At 40.4% G+C, this 7,731-nt stretch overlaps 1 protein-coding gene across 3 annotated transcripts in view; it reads right to left on the bottom strand.

Annotated features, from left to right (window-relative positions):
* The window catches only part of fam49a (family with sequence similarity 49 member A), a 46,945-nt gene extending 41,106 nt beyond the window's left edge, over positions 1–5,839 (bottom strand). For 2 of the 3 annotated variants that reach the window (XM_032542868.1, XM_032542869.1), the window contains exon 1: positions 5,689–5,838. The gene's annotated coding sequence lies outside the window, so the exon portion shown is untranslated. Of the gene's footprint in view, positions 1–5,688 lie in introns of all 3 variants that reach the window. The other variant, XM_032542870.1, reaches the window with a different exon arrangement.
* Between the last annotated feature and the right edge of the window lie 1,892 nt (positions 5,840–7,731).

The raw sequence follows: 7,731 nt of genomic DNA, 5'->3' as shown, positions 1-7,731 counted from the left end.
GTAAACATTTTGTGAAAGCACCAATAGTCAACCCTACCATATTGTTATCGAGGTATTTGGTCCAAAATATCGTGATATTTGATTTTCCACATATCACCCAGCCCTTTAATACTTTCAAAGTACTATGTTTAAAAATAAATAAACAGGGCTAATGGATTGTAGCCCCACCGTGGAGAAAAGCCACGCCAACTAATTACCTGTGTGAAACAAGTCTCTCCGCCGTGCATGTAAACTCAGATGGCTTTTGATTGGCTCTCAGTGTTTCTGCCATTCAGCATATTGCTCTGAAAGTGATCCCAGCGATATCGTACTACGCTGTTGTTGTAATTATGGTGTGGACTCCCCCCTCCACTGGAGTTTGAACGATTTGTAAAACCATATATTTATAGGTATCGTCATAGTTACTGGTCTTGGTGTGGACGGCCCTGCTGGCGCTGTATTCACATGTCTTATTAGTACACCTACATAGGTGGTTTTCATGTATAGCTCTTGATTAGAATTGGGAACCGAGAACCAGTTCCAACTTTGAATCCTTTTAAAAATTACGATTCCATTGGAATAGTTTTGAAGATTTGGTTTCCGATCCGATCCGGATCATAGGTTCCAGATTAACAAGTGCATGAGCAAGTTTGGGTTTTGGTAGCGGCCAAGGAGCACAGGAAGTTGTGCTCTAATGTGGCTATATTTTACGTTGAAAAAAACTGGTATAACACCATAGAATAGAATTTAAATAAAACTTTCCTCTTATCTGTGAAACAAGCACGGGACCCGTTTTAACTCCACCCCTTAAACAATCTAAATTGAGAATCAATAACAACCGGAATCGAACGGAAGAATCTGAATCTGAATTGTTAAAATCAAAACGATGCCCAACCCTACACTTGATCTTTTCATAAGTTGAAGTTACACCATCATCTCATGTGTATATTGTAAAAGGCATAAAAAAGCAGAGCGAGGATGCTTTATTTAAGTGATTTTCTTCACGTACACTGGCTACACTGAGTCCAAACACACTGATGTATAGTTTAGTTAACTTTTGTTACAGTTTATTCTCTCTTTCACACACAGTTAGCTGAGCATCTGAGGCTCTAGAGCCAGTGAGAAGTCTGTTGGGTTTTCTGTTCCAGCCCAGATGGCAGCGTTGGCTGAGTCAGGGCTGGCTGGGGGTCCACAGCAAACTGGATGATTAGTGGCTGACAACAGGAGGAGAGCCGAGCACTGGGAGCCAGGAGCTGAGGAACTTCTTAGCCAGTTTGTTCAGGCTGAATAAAATTAGGATTTCAACAAAGTGGTATGACAGCTTCTCTTGATAGGATGTGCACAACGTAGCCATGAACTAACAAATCAACTAAATCGAGATAATTATGACCTCATTTTTTATTTTTTTTATCATTTTAGTTTTTAAGACAATAACTGGGGTTGGGATCCAAAACCTGGTGCTAATACAGCACCGGTGCCTTAACAACGGCTATCTACCGGACCGAACAGCCATGTTTTGTTTTTGGTGCCGCTTAGATGCCGGTGCTGCTCTCTGATGCTCCGAGACAGACATTAAAGGCAACAGAGGCATCTTTCCATGTGACGCTAGTTGACACTACACTTAGTAGCAGGGTATGTTAGCCTACCGTTAGCTAGTAGCTGGCTTAAAAACAGTCAAATTGCTGACAGCTAAAAGGTGTAAAGTGTGACTGTATTTCACTGTAGAGGATTCCAAAAGTCATTAGCTGCTGTTGTTGGAAAACCACCACCCAGACGATGCGATCATTTGAAACTGGTAGCCTAAGCGTCTGTCGTTTTGTGCTCCCCCCACCCGATTCAAGCACCGGTTTTATTTTAAAAAGTATTGCAGTTAGGGCTCTGCGATTAATTGAATTTTGATTTCAGCTCTCAACAATCACCAAAACAGTATAATAGAGGAAAAAAAAACGATTATTTTGCCATGTTCTGTTTTCCAAGAACACTCTTATGTTGTCTTGTGTTCTGAATGACAGGCGCATGCGCACATCTGACTCCCAAAGCCATAAAACCTCTCAGCAGTCGGGGGGGGGGGGGGGGGGGGGGGCAAGGGTGTGTACATCCACTGGAATTTAAAAACTCAGCACGAGTAAAGATGGCAGAAAAAGGCAAATCCAACTCCGTTGCTTGGGAACAGTTAACATTAGCTAACCCTGTCCCCTTACCCCCCCCCCCTCCCCGCGCTGTAGTAGACCTTGTATTCCCCCAACACTTACTGTTTACAACTTTTTCCAGCTGGGTGCATAGGACTATCGCTCAAAACCAAAATGAAAAAACATAGTAATGTTCCCTCAGCATTTAGTTTTTTTTGTTAAACTGTACGTAAAATGTGTCAACATAAGTTAGATAGTTAGTCCACTGAGGGCAACATTATTGCTCATATTTTATCACAATGTTTAGTAATGACGGTAGGCTAGTAGTAGTCATAGTGAGTGAAAATGTGACCTGTGATGCAATATTGTGTTCTGTATCTGGAATTGTTCATTAGCAGTGTAAAGTTATGTGTGATATCTGTAAAAGCTGAACTGACTCACAAAACAGATTTAATTCTGATCCAAAGACTTGTTCTGTGAGATAAAGGACACTAAAAGATTATACACTGGATAATCTCCATTGTATCCAAAAGGTTAATAAGTAATAGTGTTAATCTTGATTTCAATATTGACCAAAATAAATTATATTACTTTTTCCATAATTGAGCAACTCAAACGATACCTAACCCTCACAATGACGTTGTCCAAATCAAACCTTTAAGCACTTGCCATACTCGTTAGCTTAAAAATAACAGTTGTTACTTCCTAGGCTATTTGTTTTCTTTTGATGCAACAGTGACCTTCTCATTCTTCAGTTGAATGAACACAGGAAAGAACTATAATTCAGGCCAAAAGTTGACACAGAATAAACAGTGAGTGATCAAATGTGACTTGCAGTGTTCCAAGCTAACCTCAGTTGGCATCAAGAGTGAAATGATGATATAAAGACTGCTTGGTACAACTTGGTCAGCTAAAAACCAAAAATCAGATATTAGACTTGGCACAGTGTGCAGTGCTGAAAGGAAATCCTTTGGGATTTCCCATTTTAGTGGCACAAAGCAACTTGTGATTCATTGTTGGACGAAAAAAACAAAAAACCGTTGCTGCAAGCATTTGGAGTTTGAGAACAGCTTAACAGTGATTTTCACATTACCTTTATCCGGCCTGGTGAGCGCTCTAAGCAGCATTTCAGTAGCTGGATGCCTCTTTGTGATACGACTGTAATGGCTGTGGTGATTATATTTCACACATCAGAAGATAGCATCAATGCCAGCTTGCTAACGGTGTTTCAGGAGGATACTGTGTCTCTTTGATCACGACAACACACATTCAACCTAAAAGTTGCTGTGTAGTTTTGCTTTAGGTTTGACATCAGCACATATTCTGGTCCGGTTTTGATTCTCGTGGGCGTTGCAGAGGTGAAACGTTATACCCGAGTGTTTTATTGTGATAAAATGATTACATCTTCAACGTGCTTGTCTACGGTTAGTATTTATGGAGTTGAAGTTGTGGCAGTGCTCTTTTTGTGGCAGCCTAGCAGTGCTAAATAAGTACAAAAGAAACACTGCGATGCAACATAAAGCCTCTCCCCTGAGCTTGCCTCAGGCAACCTGTAATGCAACGGCAGGTTTAAAACCACAATGTGAAAAAACTTGCCAGCGATTGAGAGGGTGTGAGATGCCATATCCTGTTTTTCTGTCACATACGCCAACACTGAGTGGTGAGAGACCAAAACTACAAGAGTTTGAACTGCAATCTAACAGCTAGTGCTGCTCTGCCAGAGTAATGGCTGAGCAGAGTTTAAGCCGCCCAACAAGCACAGACACTGTATTCAGACTCTGCCAAGACACATTTGTAAAGTCTGACATATCTTTTGCTCTTTTCAGTGTTCTCACTTCAGCATCTGAAAGCTTTACATGCTTTACAAGCGCCACACAAAACCCAGCATAAAGTGATTAGTCAGTTTACATTAGCCGCACACTTGTAACAAAGTAGAACATTATCAGATGAGAACAGTAATCACTGCTAACACCAAAACCAAACCAGATTTTGTTTACATATGGTTGTAAGTCTTTTCATATCTTGCGGCTTATAACTTATGACTTGGCATCTTGCTTTTGGGGCTGTATGAAGCCCTGCGTGCCCTAACTTGTCCCCATGGTGTTGAAGTGAATACTGCGGCACGCAACTAGACTACCATGCAAAGAACAAGCAAAGCATTTGAGCTTCTTCCATGACAGATCAGGTTCATCCCCAACAGCCCTGTCTAGTATGTTAATAAGTGACAGAAATCAACCAGCATTCCAAAAATGCTGCAATTACAAGCCGGCAAACCAACCTTACACAAAACATAGATTACACACACACACTGCTCTCTCACACACTACACACAGAGTCGTTAAGTGGTGCAGCTGTTGCTGTATGTCCTCTCCAACAAAAGAGCGCCATTTCAGTGCATTGAGAGCCATGATCTCAGAACCAACCAAAATATATCACAAGCTGGTTTGAAAGGTCAAGCTGGCGACAAATATGTAACTCATTATGTGTCCCGGCACTTTCAAAGACCCCTTACATTGGATAGTTAACTGGTTCCCACAATTCAGTGTTGCTGTGTTTCAAACCGCAGACCCATGTGGACTCAGTTTTTGAAAAAGGCATGACTAATTTCCTAAACAATCAATACCAGCCATGTAACTTTACCCCCCACCCCATACTGAGCTTTACTGGGTACCATCAGCTACACCTCAACACTGCATTAACTCATTATACAGGACTGAATGAACCATGGACAATGATGTATTGCTGTAGCTGGACGTAATGAAGTGTGTACTCCGATGATGCACAATGGGGCGAAATAGAGTCACTCATTGGAAGCTCATGTCAAGAGAAGAGTAAGAAACAGCTGCTGTTGTCGGGCATCAACAAGAAGGCTCTTTCCCCGGTTAGACTGGTTGAAAATTTCACACATTAAAACAGTAGAAAGTAAAAAAACTCATTTTATGATCCAACCACCTGCCTGTGTAAGTACAGCACATTGATGTGTTAGTGCTGAACGCTACACAGTTGTTTGAAGGCAGTGATTGCGGATGGAAAGAGTTGTTAAATTGTTATAACTTGGAGCAAACAAGGGTCCCAAAGAATTTCATTTTGCACACCCTCACTCACTTCCCTCATTCAAGTATCCAATAACGCAATTAAGGATCGAAATAAAGCAATAACCAAATCATTGGGGAAACTCAAATGAAATGTGGCTCAATTTCGGGCTGCTACTTTCAAGCTACGTTTGCTGGCTAGCCAGTATCCGCCTGTTAGCCCCGGCACTGCTGTCAAGCAAACCCAGCAAAGGGTATTTCTTCAATAAAACAGTCAGAGAGCCTAAACAGTGCACAAGAGGTACATTAATAAATGTCTAGTCCTTTGCACAACGCTTCACGCCACCACGTAACTCACTTCAGCGCACAGAAGCGGCTAATGTTAGCTAGCAAGTTGGCGCTTCCTCCCCGGCATCTCTTCCCATGTGAACTCGTTTGACAGTCACTGATTTGACGGGGATACAGAACTTGGCACGACACCAGGTGACGTAAATCTAATTTAGCGCCCACTAAACACGAGTAAAAGTTGGTTTTAAACAAAAACTCACCTGTATGTCTCTTGAGGTAGTACTTTTTAGGATGTTATGTCGGTCTCAGCAGTACTTTCGGCAACCTTGGCCAGCTCTGTCTGTCCCCAGCAGCGACAGACAACAACACTCTCAGCACTTACCCCTCCCTCTGGCTCCAGAAAAACGAAGAAGAAAATATCGAGTTTCAAGCCCCGCCCATTTACATTTGTAATTGGTCAATATTAGGGACAGTGAGAAATGAGCCAATTAAATCCGCTATTGTATTTCTTTTCTGTGTGCATTGTAGTTCCAATATTTCTTCAACTTTTATATTAAAAACACAAAAGATTTACGTAGCTTTATCTATTGTAATGTTCCAGTGTAATCTATCTTTAAAGATTAAATATTGTTATATGTTATATGTGCTATATGTTTATTGAATTATTATTTTTTTTGACCACCTGAAAATGCAAATTGTATTTCCTTTATGGATTCCAGTTACATTTCCATCTTACCTCTTCCAGTGTTTTATGTGTTTAAGAAACATTGTTCAAGTGCTCTCAAAGGTGTGAACTGAATCTCTCCAGTGCTCTGATAAACATCTTTAAAATATTGTCAACATAGCCAAAAGCTGGTCCACATACTCTCAGGAGGTCCAAACATACACCCAATTTAACAAATCCACATCCAAATGACCTGTATCCTTCCCTCATTATCTAAGCTTCATTTTCCATCATGATCAGGATGTGACATTTGTTCATTAGATAATGCGTCAGTTGACTGAAAATTAAGCAGTGGTTGCATATGTATATTAATTAATCTTTTTACTGCCAGCTTCTCAAATATGAGGATTTCTATATGATTTCTATATTTCTAAACTGAATATCTTTGGGGTTTGGTCTAGTTTTTGTACAACACTAGCAATTTGAAGGAGTCATATCAGTCTCTAAGAAAGTACAATCGGCATATTTCACTATACATTTTACATTTCATCAAAAAAATAAACTTTTACTTAGTCAAGAAAAAAAAATATGACAGAACATTCTTTATTGAAACAGTAAGTTGCAGCCCAAAATAAGCAATTTTGAATTAGGAATTGCAGAGCTTATTTATTTATATTATTGTGCACTTAAGCTGTTTTTGTTAAACAATCAAAATGCTCTGCTTTTGGCCTCATACTGTAACATTCATAACTAGGTTGGGGTTTACGTCACATCCCAGTAAACTGCTTCTGCTGGCCTCAGCCAGCACTAAGATTGATGGATGAAAGCAAAGGCATGTTTGAACATTAGTGGGTCTTTAGAATTGGGGGGGGGGCTTTCATAGTTGGCCCTTGGCTGCAATGCAAAGCAACGGAAACACACACACACACGGAGCCTTTAAAATGTCAAGGCTCTACAGTCAACACATACAGTCTTTTCAGTGCGAGGCCTCATGCAGCTCGCTGAGGCTTTATTTCTGTGTGTGTTGCCGTGTCAGGTTGCCACGACGAATGCTGGACCCTGTGACGTGAGAATGGTTTGGATCTCATTGTTGTCAGCAGTGTGGCCGAAGGTACAGTATGTACAGGGTAAACACACCTCCATAGGACTAGAAGATACAAGTACACCCACGTCTTCCACTACCACCCACCCGCTTGGGTTCAGTTTCCTTTACAGTAACTTTACACCCCCCCCACACACTGTAAGACATGAGTGTTTGTCACTCTGTCCAGCACAGAGGTGGAAAGTAACACATTACAATTACTCAACTGGAATTGACTATTTTTATTGTGTACTTGTGCTATTTAGAGCAGTTGTTAAAAGTTTGTATTTTGTAATTTTACTTTTACCTAAGTATACATGTTTGTACGTTAAAGCCTCATGCTGTCCTCGGGTCAAATTGACCAGGATTGACTGGAATGTGTCAACTTTTACTTAATACTATTTCAAAACCACTTCAATTTGTTTTTCAAATGCACTAAAATTGATCTAATGAGACACCTCAAAATGAATGAAAGTATAGATTTGTACTTGCCAAAGAGCGTTTTATGGAATCAATAATGTTATTTTGGTGAATTAAAAAGAACATTGATATAGGACA

Source organism: Etheostoma spectabile, chromosome 18 (assembly GCF_008692095.1).
Source record: "Etheostoma spectabile isolate EspeVRDwgs_2016 chromosome 18, UIUC_Espe_1.0, whole genome shotgun sequence".
NCBI lineage: Eukaryota > Metazoa > Chordata > Actinopteri > Perciformes > Percidae > Etheostoma > Etheostoma spectabile.
Note: the sequence above shows the minus strand (reverse complement) of the source record. Positions and strands in the feature narration are given on the sequence as shown.